At 44.6% G+C, this 18,485-nt stretch overlaps 1 protein-coding gene across 2 annotated transcripts in view; it reads right to left on the bottom strand.

Annotated features, from left to right (window-relative positions):
• LOC105838162 (atrial natriuretic peptide receptor 1) overlaps positions 1 to 18,485 on the bottom strand; it is a 69,096-nt gene that overhangs the window by 30,704 nt on the left and 19,907 nt on the right. The window lies entirely within an intron of this gene.

Below are 18,485 nucleotides of genomic sequence, written 5' to 3'. Positions count from 1 at the left end.
CATCCCATCCGGCAATCCCATTTGGCCGCGGCGCGTTGCGTATTCGGGACGGAGGGGAGGTGCGAGACCGCGTGGATTCCGCGGTGTCGCGATCGGCCTCGTCGTCGCGCGACAAGGAATCCGCGCGGACCGCAAGATGTCGAGCTGCCGCGCAACATAGCAGGGGAGCATGATACGCGCGTTGGTCGCGGCCATCCCCCTCAGGGACGCGCGCTCGCTCGCCCGCAATGACGTGGGTAATGTCGATACAACGTCGCCGGCGCACACTCGCGGCAGCGGCGGCGACGGCGACGGCGGCCAGCTGTCGGACGTATCGTACGCACGTGTGCACGCCCACGCATGCCCCGCGGACGGCGTAGTGGAGCAGTCCGGAGGAGTCCGTTGACCTTCGCCGAGGACGTGCCCATGTCCCCAGGCCGGGTCACACTCTAGGATTGCGTTCGCAGGGGAACATGCTCGAGCGGGATCAGACACCGGGCAACCGTCGGTGAGGAGAAAGGAAGTGGGCCGTGCACACTCCTTCTCTTGCCGCTGCCTCCGCAGTGGCGGCTCGACGCGTCTCGTTACCCCATTATAAATGATTGACCCCTTTGGACACTTGGAAAATGTTGGAATTAATATACGAGGAAGAAGCGTCGCTCCTCAAGCAGATCTTGATGCTCAATATTATTTTTTTACATCAATTATTAATGTATGTCTTGTATATTTGGGTTTTATATACTGCGTGCCAATACCGCAAATTAAAAAGAAAACTGACATATAAATATGTAATAGCACATGTAAAAATAAAATTGACTTATTTAAGTATATTTCTCAATTAAACGATCGATCCAATTAAATCTGGTATAAGTTAAATTCAATGTATAACTGAAAGAGTTACATAAATTTTTCGAAAGCTTCGAACGATAGATCCAGGGATTTCAGCGTAACTTTAGATCGATCGCGAAACCGTTGACATTTCGTTAACATACGCGCTAATTATATCGAGGCCTTGTCTACGTAAGCCGTCACTGATTCCCCGCTTCCTAACGACGATTCGCCCTCTCGCTTTTCCCGATTCTCCAGTTCCTGCTACCCTGTTTCCAAGTATTTGTCAAAGGCGGTACAACGCCGCGGGAAACTCCACCCAGACCGGTACGCGGTTTCGCGGCGGTCGGCACTTCCTCCTTAAAGTAACGAGGTGAGCGCGAAATCCATTGCGGTACGGTCGTATTCTCTGGTACCGTCGATCTTTCTGGACACTCCTACGTTACGCCCTTTCCGGGATCGTCAATTGTCATGAGCTGGCACAGGAAAGCGCAAAGGGTGCATTATTCATCTTGACTTAAGCTGAACCCTGATAACACCGAGATAGCAAAATTTAAATTACAGTCTAGAATCAGCAGGAAGTATAATACAGATGTTCTCTGTAAAATCGCGAGTTCATTTTTGTCAGCAAGAATGTGAAGAAAGAGGAGATCGTGTCATCTCTACAAGGTCTTCAACGAGCTACGAGTAATTAAGCCTGAGATTAAGATTCCGCTAACATCTGTTTCATCTCGAATACCGAATTCGCTCCGTGTTATTATCTTGCCCTTGATTTATCGTCACAATTATTTTTCTCGCGAAGCGCGCCCCCGCCGGACCTGCCGTCGGTCTTTACTGAGTTCTCGTTGCGTTCATGGCGCGCGATAAATTATATCACGCGGAGGGGAGATATATATTCCTCGGAGGTGGGAACCGCTCGTCGGCGGAGGCGGCCGCAGGGCGGGAGAGAGAGAGAGAGAGGAAACGCGTTTTATGCTATCCTGCTACCTCGTAGCTCCGAAGTTGTGCCGACTGCTGCGAATCCCTCGGCGGTCGGCGGCGGCCGATGGAGCTCCCTCGACGGCATGCCGGCCTGGTCGCCGACGAAATGTATTGTCACTTGATTGTCAATCGGCTTTTTACCGAGCCCGTTATTAACACTGCGTTACTCTTATTATGAACCGTTGGGCGGTTTCCCCGTAGAATGAGGCCGCGGGTCTAGAGGAACGCGGTTCCCGGAGGAAGTTACCGTCGATTTGTGCCACGCGGCGGGACATCTCCGGGAGGTACCCGACGTTCGCCTTTTCGCGAGTTTTACGCGGTTCATCGCAAAAAAGTCATCGTGCAAATCACAATCGGCACCGTTTGTCTCAAGTGTTATTTGTAATAATATTTGTGCGTTGGAATTATTCCACGATTCGGATGCCGCGTCCGGGGGACGTTAGGGGCGCGGACAGAACGTAGTTGGAATCCGATTTAGCACGTAGAGCACGTTAAAATGCGAATATAAATTGGCGCGTTAGCCGTGCGTCTAATGCCTTTGTCTAATGTTTTTTTTTTTAAGCTCGTTAGGCCGCGCGACGGTAGGGTAGCAGGTGTAAATTCGGGCAATTAGTTATAATCATGGAGTTCTGTCCCCCTTTTTTTTTTAACGGGAAGGTCGCAACCGCGAAATTATTTGGATCGATGTCACGCGACTTTAGTGAGTTTCTGTTCTCCTGCTTCGATATATAAAATTTTTCAGGGAAAAGCTTGTAATTTTGGTAGATTTAACGAAATGTGCAGAGACGTGATGTAAAAAACAACAAATCGAATTATAGAATTCTAGTCTTTCATGAAATTATTACAATAAATATATTTTACTGGACATTACATATGCAACGCCTATGTGCGTGCGTGTATGATAAGGAACGAGAACCTTTATTTAGATGTAAAAACTGACCATGGAATTAAATTTATAAATATATAATATTTCACGGGATATATATATATATATATATATATATATATATATATATATACATATATATCTAGATAGATAGATAGATAGATAGATATATACATACATACAACATACTACCCTTATAAAAACGTAATACTGTTCAATATTATATTTTTATAAAAGTATATGTATTAAATATATTGCATTATACCTGCAGAAAACAAAATAATCAATCTGCGATGTAATGAGGAACGTCATTGCATATTTTGTTTCTCTGTGTTTTGCATTAAATCTTGTACGTTAATTACAGACGGAAACGACGAATGCAGCATCTTGAAGACGCCGTTTTGTCTAGCGAGATAAACGCGAGTGGTGATTGCTCGGCAAGTGCATTTTGCAAATTGCAGTCGTCGCGAACGTCGCGTAACTTTTGTAGCTTTAATCGATGTAAGGCTGCCTCGAGATTCGCGAAATAGCATAAGAATGGCGGGGCGCGTTCTAAGCGGCGCGTTATATAAGATGGTCACACTTGACTGAAGTTACCCAGTCGACGTCACTAGGAGATCAGATTCATCGAGAAGTCGTTGTATTGCGAAAACAGGGCCATAGATTGGCGTTAACAAAAGTACACCTTCGTCACCGGAACGAAGAGTCTCGAAATTGTCTCGCTGAAACGGAAGTGCAATGATCCACAGCGAGATAGTATTTTTCGCCCAACATCACGCCGACCATTTCGCTGGGTTCATTCAAAAAAATCGAAATAATAGTATCTCTTCATTCACACATTTAGCAATATAATTTAGTATGTGTAAATATAATAAAGGTTATTACGTAGGATGTGTAATTTCTTAAGAATTTTATATTATTCCGCATAGAACACGCATCTTTGTCGCTAAGTGAATAATCGCGACGGTCGGTATGAGAAATAAACGTATTATGTTACGTTTAAAAGGATCCAAAGAATAGCGAAACATATGATTAGAAATATTAATATCTATATATCTAGTCAAATGTGAGAAAACACTAATATTGAGTTTCCTTCTTACGAAATTACTGTATCTTGTTTCCTTATATTTCGCTCTCCTCATTCGTATCGTGTTTTGCGTTACATATGGATGACTCGTCTTACACATTATCTTCTAAACAACAGTGATTCATGAAAAGGGATATGCCATTATTATGCCCTTGCAGTTATCTAATAGCCGTGTGGGACAGAAGGAAAGAGAGAGAGAGAGAGAGAGAGAGAGAGAGAGAGAGCGAGAGAGAGAGTTAATGATAAGGAGACCGGCGCCTCCGCGCGAATCTGCTCTCCTGATGAACGAACTTACCGTGCGCGTCGCGTGACACCACGCTCGCAACTGACGCGCTGCATCTCACACGCCTCACATCATCATTAGCGACGCATACCCGCTAATTAGTCCCGCGCAACCTCAATTCGGCGTCTAGCACCTCACGTATGGGCGTTAAAGTGTTTCTCGTTCAATCGGCGACATCTTCGCAGATCCATTCCCATAATCAAAATTACGAGAATAACGCAGTACAAAGCGTATTAAATATATATGTATATTAATATATATTCCTTCTCTCCTTCTCTCTCTTTCTCTCTTTTGTTAAAAACAGAATTTTCACACCAAAAAATCTCAAAAAGAGTATATACTTTAAATAAGAAGATATTTTTTTAGATTATTCTCTTTGAAACTAAGAATAAGGTTGTTTTAAGAAACTTCTGGACAATGTTATTGTATGCAGATTATGTCTCATTTCGCGTTTGCAATCATTCATGTCGTTATAATTTAACATAGCCAGTACAGATTAGCGCTCAAAATCTTAAACATAATATTTAAATGATGGATGAAATAATAATAAAAATTGGCTCAAAAAACTAATCTAATTATCTCGGATATATGCAAGTTTTAAATATCAATACTTATATTTATTACATTTATTTTTAACCTTCACAATCGGCGTAAAATAGAACAATACATTGCTGATTCAACAATTAAAAAATTTTACTATACACACACATTTCTTTTCACGGTTGTGAAAAATCAGAAGTCCTAGAATAAATCCTATAATCTCATTTTATTTCTATATCCTCTTATATATAAAACACTTAAGAATAATATCTGCTAATCTAATTTTCTTCGAAGTTAAGAAAATCCTCTTGGTGTTTATTTTAAAAGAGATTACTATAAAAATAAGAGGAAAATTCTCTCTCGATTTAAGAATACAATGTTTTTTTTTTTCGACGTGTACACTCAACGTTTCAGTATCATAATTTTATACAGAAATTATTATTCCCAGCTGATAACGAAGGACGGAATTTACGCGGAGGTAAACTACGTAAAGGTCAGCTGAGCAGTAAAAACTGTTCTATTCTTATGCCGACTATACCTGTAATAATGAGACGAAGGCGCCAGACGGTGTCTCGGCGTGGAGGAAGTTCTTATGACGCGTATGTGTATCTACGCAACGTTCCTCGCTTTCTCGCGCGTATAAGTGCGAGATCATTTCTCTACCACCTAAATCAGTCGCCGTTGTTTTTTCACGGTAACATCCACGACGCGACATTCGCGTGTATGGATGCGGACGACGTGCGAAGGAAGGACACGGGCATACCGTCAGGCCTTCGTAATGGCGAACCGCGCAGCAAGGTAGCATCTCCGGCGAGGAAGTGATTCGCAAATTTGCATTATCCGCACGCTTTCTTACCGCTACGCGAAGCGGACCGTTCGCCTACGCGCGTATTTGCATATGCATGCAGTCGTTACGTTGAAATGTCTCTCGTTTAATCGATAACGTCTCGTCCAGTCTATTCACGTAGAATCGAAGGCGGAAATAACATTTATCGAGCGTACATTACACTAAATACGTTCTTCCCCTCTGTCGTGAAAAACAGAATTCTTCAAAGTCAATACATCCGTTATCTCGTTATAAAAAAATTATTTTTAGATGATAACGAAAGACGGAACACGAGAGGATAAAGCCATAAAGGTCAACCGACCGGTGAAAACTGCTCTATTCCGATACTAATTTTTACGCATAATAACGAGGTGAAAGCGCCAGCATGTTAGCCGTGTCCGAACGACGCCAGTCGATCCCTTCTTCCTTGCACTTTATTCTCGCGCGCACATGCGAACCTTATTTCTACCTCTTAATCGGTGGCCGCGCAACCGTCCCCATCATCATCCTCGCGGCATAAAGTATCGGCGCGGCGTGGCGCGGCCGACGTGACGGGCGACGTCCGCGTGCGTACACGTGCGACGACGTGCGAGGGAAGGGCTCGGGAATACCGTCAGGCCTTCGAATTGGCGAACCACGTAGCAAGGCAGCATCTACGGCGAGGAAGTGATTCGCAAATTCGCGATGCTGCGGGTAGTCTTCCCATGACGCGCCGGCGCGCCGTTCGCTCACGCACGCTCACGTACACCTCTACACGCGTGTGCCGAATCTCAGATGGGAATACCGTACGCCGAAATTCCCGTTCGTCGGCCTGATTTACAGTCGAGTCGTCTCGATCGAACTTCCGAATATGTCGCGGGATTACCATCGCGCGATCTGTCCCGTGGCGGTTTCCTTTCAGGAGCGACGCGCACTCATCCGCAGATAATAATTAGTCTTTCTAATTCACAGTTTACGATTTGACTAGGTGCATAGAACTGCTGCCTGGGAAAATCCCGGGGATACAAGGAGAATCCGTTTCGTTTGGTCATAGCTTGACGCTCGTCAAGTGTTGTGAATTTTACACAAAGCATTTACATATATTTATATAGATTCCTGATGTTAATTCTATATTCATTTGCTGATTATCCTATCGTTTTCCGAATTAGGAGCTTAATTAATTAAAATATTTAATTAACATTTTCGTTCTCCCGGTAGGTGCCTGTGACACAATTGGGTTTCTCGTAACAAAAATTTCGACGGCGGTCGCGGCGATGCAGCGTCGCGCCGACAGTCGCAGTGCAGTAGAGATTTAAAAAGAATGTGGCCAGACGCGCCCGAGGCGACGAGGCCTCCGACGTGATATGCGCGCGCGGATGAATCCGAGGGATGTGCGCAATGTTCGACAACGCCGAGATATTATTAGGCGAGCATAAACGTAGGCACTTCGCGCTGCCGCAGTACCTCTCAGTACGCCTCGTCTTCACGGACTGATGAACATTTTTGGGGATTAGAGAGATAACAAGAGAGAGAGAGAGCGAGAACAATACACAGAGAGGAGAACGATATACACGTGATACCTAGAGAGAAGCTACGTACATAGGTCCGAGAAGATAACAGGTGATGTCGGGCCTGTCCTGTCGACGTAGGTGAGCCCTCGGCGAGGGGAGTATTACAGCTTGAGAACCGCCGTGGTAACTGGATAAGTGACGTCAACGACACCGACGCGTTTAGAAAGCCACGTAGGGAATAACCTGTTGAGCAATATCAGCCTGCCCGGGATCCGGCGGTCAGAAGAACGAGTTGGCGTGATTCCGCCTGATTCCGCTTATTATCGGCAGTGGTTCCCCGATTGCCCGTCACCCGCGGCACAACGGCAGATCTGACCGCGTCGACGCGGGCATCCTCTGGCTATCTAGCTGGCGCACGCCGCGCTCTACGGGCAGGACCAACGCGATTCCTATGCGTTTTTATGCGCCTGTACCTTGCAAGTATATATCTGGATAAAAATCGTGATGCAGAGCGCAATTGCGCGTCGCGTGACGAGAGCGAAACGTAATTCTTTGGCCACGGCGGCTTTCATTAAACACACGCACATAATTTTGAATCGCGCATGAAAACGATGTAAATTAAATCGTCTTGCGAACCCGTCGGGTTGGTGAAATAATCCTAGCTTCAACACGGGGGTGGCTTAGCCATTATCGAGAGTACCGTACGCGCTGATCCGGCGATCAGATAAATGCTATTACAATGCCTTGTGTCAAGATCGCTGCGATAAAAGCTGACATGTAACATCGTTAATGCCATGATGCGATCGAAAGGGGGAAAAAAATAAAAAAAGAAAGGAGAGAAAGAAATTGTGTATTTGGATTGTATGCCAACCACTGCGCTTTGGCGCGTTTGGAGGTTCCAGCGGAGTAACTGATCCATATACGAGCTGTTCCGTGTCACTTGGCACACGCCGGACCGGTCGGGGCATCCCCGGATGGCGGATCTCGCAATTAAATCTCGCAGTAATAACCGCGCGGCACAAAGAGGAAACGCGCCGGTTCCTCCGGCGGGGGATCATGGAGAGTGCCCAAGTTTCCATCAAGTAAAGCAATCTACCAGGAGAACGTAAACAGACGTTGGTGAATCGCCGTGGGTATCCTTCAGCCGTCTGGGCTGAGCTGCGGTTCTCATATCGAACTCGCGGGCCACCACCTTTGCGACGTCGGGAAGTCGCGTGCAAGCGTGCGAAACACCGAAAATCACTTCGCCGCTGTGAGATTTGGATTGCGCACAGTTTCAATTTGTATTTATAATCATTCGACCATTAATCTTCTGAAGTACTTAACGTAAAATAACATACCATTGCATAGTGAACAAACAGTAAATTTCTGTTTCAGGCAACTTATGTATAATGTAATTCACATATATCAGGTTAAAGAAACTTTTTTATGTCGATTCCTGAGCCTTATTATAATATGCTTATCGCGTCCGGATTTTTCCCGCAATATTATGCGAATCACGCGAATGCCGCGGCCATTGTGCCATTTTTCATCGAACGTCCTAACGAAACACGCGATTGCGGCTGCATGGCGCTCTCTCGATTGCATTTCGGCTCGCCGGACAACTGCGATCGATATATCAGCTTAACCGATACCGCGTGTCAAGTTTCATGTTTAAAAAATGACATCCTTTTATTTCCGTCAGACGGGTGCGGTCGAGGTATAAAGGATCCCGCTAAAGCGCCCGTAGTTTAATAAATAAAAATTTAACGAGATAACAAACTGAGTAATGAACCCAATAAACGCGAAAATGCATAGTCGTTTTGAAGATAAGCGTTCTAACGCATTTCACTCTCGTCACGCGATGTGTGCTTAATCGCGTTTTACATCTCGATTCAATCTATCAAAAGTAAAGAGCGGCTGAAGGGTTTATCCGAGCGTTTTGATAATTATCGGCAAATAAAAGCGACATACGATTCGGCGAGCACCGCTTGTCTTCGCCATTTAACCACTGACAGACCGACAAACCTTTCAGGGCTTCAGGATATCATAAAACGCACGTGTCGTGAGGATTTCGTGTGTAGTATGTATTTTTATAATAACTGACCGTTATCCTTCTCTCTCTCTCGTTCTTTCTGCAGATATACGTAGATCTTCTGTAACGATGACACACACCAGTCGGTGTATATCGTTAAGTGGCTGCGGTATTCGGTCAGATCGATGAGGCGCCGTCGTCGTGGCGCCTCGTAAACGCCCAGCCTCTCTGCCCTCTTCGGTAAATTCTCGTCCTCCCTGCGCCCCGTTTTGTTCCTGGCAGTTTTGTCTTGCGCCACGATAACTCCACCCCGACTTATTGCCCGATATACGCTCCAATCCTTTCGCGATTAACTTTTTGAAACCTCACGGTGATCGATTGAAAATACTTTCCAAGGGTCCGCGGAAACCTGCTATCATTTACCGATTGTGATGTTATTTATGTAACGCGAGCAGACGTTAAAAACTGTCTGTGAAAAATGTATGATGTACGTGATGAATCGCATAGCAATTTTTTATAAATTCCCCGGCAAGCCTGTTATTTTTTATTTTCATGCCCTGCGCGTTTCTGCTGGGTCGCCGCCGTAATTTAACGCCGTATTTTTATTATCGGCCCTGTCAACGCGTTATCTGAATATTTTATATCCTGCGCGGGAGATATGAATTTTCGATTCTCTCTACCTTATTTACTATAAATCGCTCGAATCGCTCGAGAGTCGATTCACGTCTCGCGCTTAACGTCCCAAACACACCCGTTTAATTCCGCATGAGTCTCCACTCGCGAATCTATTACCGAATACGTGTGTAACACGTAAGATCGAAACTCTAATGAATAGCCGCATTTAACATTAAATTCGCGCCGCAAATCGATAGTTTTATATATTGCCTTGCACATATTTTAATCAGCAAAGTAGAAATTTCTATTTTCCAGCCGAGAATATTAGATTAACAGTTACGGAAGTTTGTGCGAGCCAATTATCAGTTAGAGAAACTCGATGGACTCGAAAAATAACACGAAAGCGAGAAACGTTTAAATGCAATTTGCCAATTAGTTAATAATTATATTTAAGTTACGGTATCTTTCATAAAGAAAACTTTAACTTAGATATTTTATTCTCCGAAACTCTCAGAGATTAATATAGTTGAAGTGTACAAAGATTTATCTCGGTCAACAAATCTGAAAATAATTTTGATAATCCAACAAATTATTATCCGTTATGCAGCTAAATTTTTAGACGTTTCAGCAAAATTGTTCTTTCCGTATATGCGTATCTGATGTCTTGGAATGTTCTAGTATTAATATTAATAGACACTTTCCCAAACAATCTGCGATACCGATGAATTTTTCCTGATATCGTTATCAACGTTACGCTAGGAAACGTCTTGCCCGCACGATATCTCCGTGCTCGTTCCGTTGCATTTCGATTGCAAATCGAACCAAACGCGAATTGTTCGTAGAATAATCGGCTTGCGCTGCAGAGGCGCACCTGCGAACCCGTCTTCTCGCAAACCAAGTTAAACAGATAGGAAGCGAGGAAGCGCGAGGTGGAAGACAAAGGGGAGCAGGCGGAAGGCAGGAGAGGGTGAGTCGCAGACTAATGGAGGTATCGCGTAGCCCGGTGACTCCGCGGTGTCTGCGACGCGTGACGCGAAGACGGAGGAGCGCGATAATGACCTCGCTATGCAAATATAATACACCTCACCGTCGCGCTCTCAATGAGAGAGAGAGCGTGCGTACGCGTGTATTACCGCGTACGGGGCGAACGGTGAAGTGGTTCTCGTGTCTCGCTACGCCTCGCCAGGCGGCGACCGTTCGTCACGAGCTCCTTTAATTGGGATTTTAATTGGGTCTCTCTCTTCCGGTACCCTCCTTAGTGCCTCGAGTAAATCCACGTGCGATACACGCGCGTTCAATTGTAGCGGGGCAGTGGCGATCCTATTATTGACTCTCCGTCGTGGAATTTTCTACAGCGACTGAAATGAATAACGTCATTGGATAACGGGGGGATGAATTGCGTGCGCAGGTGCGTTCTCTCGAGGGTCGCGGTGTACGCCGCGTAGGCGTATCAGTGGCGATTAATTAGCGCCGGAAGTGGCCTATTTTCTTGATAACGCTCAGGCAGTCTCGTGTGCACACGAATGCATGCGGCAGCGCAGCTTGCAGCGCTCAATGCGGCTTTTGTCCGGTGACCGAGCCCCGCGCGTCCTATTGCTCCTGACGGCGGTCATCATGGTGCCGCGATCGTGTTGCAATTAGCACCGAGATTAGCGAAGCCGACGTCCGGCTCTCTCTCGAGAGAGTGCGATAACTCACCTAGAGAGACAGAGAGAGAGAGAGAGAGAGAGATTGTCCTCTCGGATACTTATCCGCGCTTGACGTTGAAAATTAATAAACTGTAGGAAGACGGTGCAGGATCAAAATTGAGGGACGAGTATCCTACGCGAGGATGATAGCGGCGATGGGAGTTAATTGCCGAACTTTCTATTACGCAAACTGTCTATTACTCAAATCCGGATCAAGTCCCGACATTAACTTCCGCAATAGCCCTTCGCAAATTATCGACCGCATTCCGTATTCGATTGGGCGAATACGCTGCGGCGTAATCTGCTTAATGATAAGAGCCACGGGAGATTGCGAGAGATCGCGCGCCGCAAATGAATCCACCCTAGGGATAGATTCGCTGGAAACTGGTGGTGTAACGGTTGCCGCCAGGTGTGGTAAGCGATAATTATTGAGCGGACTCGCTCGGGTGGTTATACGCTAATCCGCGAATTAATTCGCCCAGAAGTTGCGCATGATAAGCACGACGTTGTTCCAGCAGCAAAGTCCCGATGCAGATTCGCGTGACGGGAATCGCGGAGGGACACGCGAGCGCATAGTATATAGGAAATTACGAGGCGACTCGTCGTCGAGGTGAAGATGACACCAGAAGGAACAAATCGCGGCATCGAGCACGCGAGAGCATTGCACCCGATGAACGCGATGAATCGATTCGTTCGTTTTTCTCCCTCCCGTCCTGCGAAGAATCGGGAGGGAATATGGCTTATCCTATTTTTTGTTTTTTTCACGTAACGCCTGACGTGATGCAACTTCTTCGTCGTCGGTGGACTGGAAATTACGGGATATTCGGTGCACGCAATTAACGCCTGGACCGCCCTGTGATCACGCGATAAATTTCGAGCGCGCTCGTTTTCTCGCTCGGCCCCCGCGTGCCGGCAAAGACGAAAGGCTCTTACATGCAGATGCACCCGCGGGGGAGGGACGGATCGCGTTCGTTATCGGGCATTAATTAAAATCATCCGCTCCGATTATTTCGTTAAATCGATGTCGTTAACGGCGCCGTTCGCGGCCACTTTGCCACTCGGGGGAGAGGAGTCGCCCGCCTTCCGTGCGACCGACTGCAATCAATTTCGCGGCGGATGCGGCGGCTTCGCCGCGATAGTTTTCCCCGCCATGTGCAGCCGACATACAGGTGCGACTAACCAGCTAGCCAAGTGCTACAGTAATTAATAATATACGGACCGTCGTCTATTCCCGGCGGGAGAAATACCGGAATACCCCTTTCCCCGAATGGGATTCTCGTCGCGGCGCTATCTTCGTTCTAAATTCTCGCGAATTTTTTAATTTTCACCCGCGGGATATCGGGTAACTCGATCGCGGATTAAAATTCAATTAAAGCGACGAGCTCATTATTTCCAAAGCGAGAGGACCTCTTAGAATCTTTTCCTCTCGAGGGCTTACGATTCAAAGATTACTAGTGCCTTGATTGGATTAAGCAAAATAAATTAAAATTTTTAGTACAATAATCGATGGAAAAGGGCAGAAAAGGAGAGAAGGAAACCCGACGCTTCCCTGACATTCCGTATCGTCATAATCGTAAGGTATTCCGTTAAACCGAAGTATGCGGATTGCAGTTGGAGAACGCAGGTGCGTAGATTGGAACGCAAAGTATTGGACGTGTGAGTTAAAGGGATGCGGCGGGAAGGAAGATCGAGCTTCTGAGAAGAGGAGAAAAGGGGGTTGGTATACTTCGGTTTCTGATGTTCTCAACACGGTTAGTAAGGGGCGCCGGTCAATACTAGCACCGCGCAGTATAACCAGGGCTGTAAAAAGCGCGTTCCACGCCCTGACTACTACTTCATCTTGTAAGCGGCCGTTACCGTGGGAATTCCCAAGAAGTATGATATCGCGAGAGGGCGGCTACGCCGCCGCTTAAGCCGGGAATCTCATCTGCAAAGTGAGATTGCTTGAAACATGCTCCCGGAGAAATTCAAGAGGCGAATTTCCGCGTTTCTTTTTTTTTTTTTTTTCAGATGGGCGACATGAGAAATATTCTCTGCACATGTTTCCGAACTGCAGTATATCAGTGAAATTTACGTGTATACCGAGAGTACATTGCAATTAATACAATTATTATTTAAGAGAACCTTTTGTAAAAGCTTGACGGTATACTTATACTGTAAAAGATTATAAGAAGACGAGACTACTGCTCGCACTGGTATTCTTATGAACGTGTGAATTAGCGCTGTTACATATTACAATTGTCATCTGCTCCTATCTCAGTATATTGTCGCGTTAAGAGCTAATATAAAAAACTAACTGAAGAGTTATTTGTTTGACAACTTACTTTGAATCTACTTTAAAACGCGAATGCAATTTTCTACAAGTACAAGCCCCAGAGTAATAAATTATTGCAAAGTCCCACGGTTGAATAACGATTGATTTGAATTTGCGACGTAAAGGGATGTTACGGCATTGAAAATCGCGAGATGCATTGCGGCAATCGAAACTATTCGGGAGGGGATCGATTAATTGCCCGTCGCGGGGAACCTCTTAATCGTGAGTCGCATCACATCAGTGTCAGAGCAGCACGATGTATGCACTATGTATGTAAATGTATCGCGTTGTGGGATTCGGTGGAAGAGAATGCAGACTCACGGAGAGAAGGGGAGGAAAGAGAGAGAGAGATAGCGGAAAAGCAGATGCAAACTGCATTCGTTCCGGAGATCTTCTCTCGTTCCGTCGCGTCGTTGCAGAATTGCAATCTCTTGCTAAAACCGCTATCGCAAATACCACGCTGATATCGCCTGAAAGTACCGTTTAACCCGGGTTAGCACCGACGCAATTAGTAACGCATAGATTGCACGTATGCGATCCGTCGCCCGTTTATCGCCTCTCGGTCCAAATACTTCCATCCAAACTCATTCATGCCGAAACTGCACTCCAGCATATCTAATTCGCGGTTCTTCGTTCTAAACGCAAGAAACTTTGTGTACAATTGTATTAACGATAAATTGTACATCGGTCGATTTAAAATTGTGAAGAAATAATAAATACATATCATACTATATTATATTATATTATACATTATATTATATATACGTTATAAGACTATGCATATTTTTCCTTTCGACTCCGTCTCCAATTATTTTAGTTCGAGAAACTTTCGAGAGGGCTGGGTAAATTTCTGCAACGCATGCATACATTATGTAAACTCATCGCCGCCTGAAACGAGCCTTATTAAAGTATAATTACGTTTAGTGCATCTCCAAATTTCGAGATCAACTCGATCACGTTCGCGTTCCCGATCTTGCGTGCATAAGCGCGTCTTATCAAATCATATTTCCGGGAAAGAGATTAAAAGCATATCTCTGCCATAGTTTTGTATCCATAGCATATAGAAGCGCGCTACCGATCGTACGACCCAATAAAAAATGTATATCAATCGCGAGACACGTGCTCAAGCAGCTACGGGCATCGCGCTTGTAACTTAAATGCTAAAGAGGAGTTTAATGGACGGCTTTAAGGTCGGTACCATTCTCGGAAAACGTAAATTCAACTTTGTCCTCGCGTTTTAAATAGGAGGCGTCGCAAACGAGTTTTCCAATAAGCGCGGGCGCGTCGGAAGATACGATTGTCGTCCCCGTTTTCTTTGGCGCATAAATTTTCCACCGAACGGTCTTTAATAATATATTTTTTCTCTTAGTGAAAATATCGAGTGGTGTGACATAATTTGCGACATCGAAAATTTACAAAAAAAGTGTATAATTATAAGATAACTGATTAAGTGCTGGGAAAAAATTAAAATAGATTCAATAGATATATTTATTTCAAAGCGATATTTTTTATAGATGCGCTTTAAATTACTTCTGTTACCATTTTTTTTTCTATTTCACAACTAATTATTTTCCTCAGCACTGGTTTTTAAATTTTGTAATCTAAATAGACAAACATTTTATTCTTCACTCCAAGTTTTTTATATATTTTTTAATTACGTTCCAGTATCTCTTTGCTTTATTTGTAGTCTGCGTATTTTTCATCTTTAATTTCCGCTGTTATGTAATCTCGTACAATCACGATACCATGCAGCTTTAAATTAAATGTCACTGCACGTTTACATTTTTCATATACGAGAATCTCGTCGGAGAAGAACGTAATGCCGCAGATAATTGAAAAGCTGTTAGAGTCAATTATATACGGTGGCTTTATTACGATCTTGTTGAGGTACATTACATCGTTACGTTAGAATGCCTTTGGCGAACCGTGCGAAAGACGATGTTTCGGCTGCGTCGGAAAGTATTATGAACGTTCCTGAATGAATAAACGCATTGGTAACGTAGTCACGTTTTCGTCCCTGCGAAGCTGCACGAAAGTTCTTGCGAGGCACTTAGACATTCAGTTTTGCTCGCACATCACGTCGGAAAAAAATTTTCAGTTAGTAAATTATAAGTTATCTCAAGCTTGCCAGCGTAGATCAAACAAAAGGGGAATCCTTTTACGAAAATTGCATAAAATTGAAAATATATTACAGATACGAAAACACTGAGATCACAAGGAAACAGTAAAGTGCACGGGTGTTGGAAATTACTCGAGGAACTTAAATTAACCAGCGGAATCTTTGAGATAATTAAACAACAAGAGAGAAAGAGAGAGAAAGAGAGAGAGAAACTTTCTGCGCGTAAAACTCTCGTTCAGTTGTTAGCGTGTTATTACGGGGCAATGTTGCGGTATTACATTTTTACGAATACAATGACGACGTGATGTTTTTTTTTTGTCGTTTATCCTCGAGCACTTTTCATAGCGTTGAAGTTGACATGCTATTCATTAAGAGATTCCGTCGAAGGCGCCTTTAGTGCGAGACTCCGACGGAGTCTCAAAGGATCGCACAATGCACGCGTTCCTCACTGCAATGCGACAAATGAGCATGACTGCGATAAATCTGCTTCGTATAACGGACTTATACATCTCGCGTTCTCCGTACCGTTATTGAACCGTCTCTTGATATTTAACTACCGTCGTTTTCTGCGCGTCCATGAGCGCCGAGATGCTCGCATAAACAACCGAGCGCCATTAGGGCTGGGACATTAAACTTGCATCGGACGAGAGCTCGCCTCCGTGTCTTTTCGTAATCGATACCGTCACGTGAAATCGTGACTCTGTCGTTGTTACACCTTCGATATAGATACCCATTTAGCGAGCTCGGTGTACCGTATACGCGAAATCTATCATCAGTCAACTAACGCGAACGTGTGTAGTAATTAATTATCGAGCGCGTTGCGAGTCGGTTTCATCGTTCATCTACGTCGACCTGCTTCGACTCATTCGAGTTATTGACGTGTTACCTGAAGAATGTTTATCGAGGAGCGATGTAAAATCTAGAATTCGGGACACGCGGCCCTCATCGGATAAAGGAATATCAGAGAGGCCAGAGGCGCGAACACGTGAACGTAATAATTTTTAAATTTAATATAACGTGAGAGAAACGGACGAAGTTTGGGAAGCGACGCTTTTCTTCCTTGCACGAGCTCCTATTGACGTCCGGCTTTAAGGGGGCGACGCAAGAGTCTCGCACGTGAAAAGCGAAACTCGCGAATCCGCTCTCTAAAGTTTCGCCCATGCGACAGCAACACCTTCCAGATACATTATTCTGGCTGTCGTACGGAGAATCAAGTCGGAAGGAAATTCTTCGGATACGGGAATGGCAACCCCCAACTCACCCCTTCCGTCGACCTTCTATTTTCCCGAATGCCGACAGTCACCATCTTGTCACCCGACACGTAACACAAAGAATATCGACTTTCTACTACATTTCCGTCTGAAAGAAGGAGAGAAAAAGAGAGATTTTTCAAAGGAACGTGTAGATACAAATGAGCTTTAACTTTTGTTATCTTGCTTCTACATATAATGAAATAAATTTTTTTAGATTAAATTGTATGTGTACGTGTCTTTTATTTTACCTGAAATGTTTAAAGATTCATCATCTACGAAAACAGGTGTAAATGTACGTAGATATATGTGACATATGTAAATATGTTAGTATTTGCAGCATATTGACTTGGGTTTGCTGAGCTCAAATGACTGTACGGATCAGTTTACTCCTTACAGAACGAGAGATATTTCTTCTAGAACCGATAAATTTGTGACATCTGACAACCAGTATCGGATGGGTGAACGAGGTGAACGGGTGTAAAATAAGTTAGAAAATAACAGTCGTAAATGTCTCACAAAAATGTTGGCGTCTTGAATCATCGATGTTGCGACAAATTTTCTTTCCAAACGAAACTTATTAATCATTCAGAAATATCAATTTATTAATGAAATTGTTTATACTATATGTATATATAGTTACATTATCTACTTGATACTCCATACTGTAATAAAAATACCAAAAATAAAATAAAATATGTGAGTAGCTTTTAAGATAGATTGTTCTTCCTATATTTCATCACTTATAATAGGCGTTTACATTTTCCGCTACTGCTGTATGTTTAGTCATACTTCATGTTCGCCTCGTTGAACGGCTTGCAAAAGGTGCCACGTTGATTGATAAATTACTACTCGCACGAAAACAAAATGGTTAAAAGTAAAAACCGGTTTTTGTCCGGTAATCCGTGGAGCAATACATCAAGTCAATCTTCACTTGTCATTACTGCCGTATTTTATTAGATGCCAGTTCTCCGCGATCGAGAGTTTGGCCATTTAACGAGAGGTCGTTTCAACTAATTTGTAACTTGTCGACTAGTAAAATCGCAGGGGATACAAACATCCGATTAGAGCAGCGATTCAGTTTGTCCAAGTATCTCTACGGAATCTGTGGGGGATAATCGCGGGATAATCTTCTGAGAACGGAACCAAAACGACGGCCGCTAATTACCCCTATCTGTCACTCGGCCGAACTTCATTACCATTACGCGAATAAGCCAACATCCTTCCGAAATGTTATAATATCATGCGAATATCTCGGGCGCGCCCCGCGTGATTCGCCGATTGATCATCCCCGACGTGCGTGCGCGCGTAGATCCCGATCCTCATTATCTCTGCCCTTTTCGACGGCAACCTCCGCCAGAGGGGGGAGAGGTCCAGCCCTCCTTACGATCGCTCCTCTCGAGGATTCTCTGATCTGACGGTCGTTACGTCATTTCCGTTACGTCTGGCCGGTTCTTTCGCCGGTTCCTGCCGGTGAGTCTGACACAGTCGCGTACCCTTCCCTCCCCTGCGGCTTCTCCTCAGTTCGCGCGACACCCAGACAGACTCCGGTCACGTACAGTATACCCAGAAGCGACGTCTATAC

Source organism: Monomorium pharaonis, chromosome 1 (genome assembly GCF_013373865.1).
Source record: "Monomorium pharaonis isolate MP-MQ-018 chromosome 1, ASM1337386v2, whole genome shotgun sequence".
Lineage (NCBI taxonomy): Eukaryota > Metazoa > Arthropoda > Insecta > Hymenoptera > Formicidae > Monomorium > Monomorium pharaonis.
The sequence above is the reverse complement of the archived record's forward strand: the minus strand, read 5'-3'. Positions and strand labels throughout refer to the sequence as shown.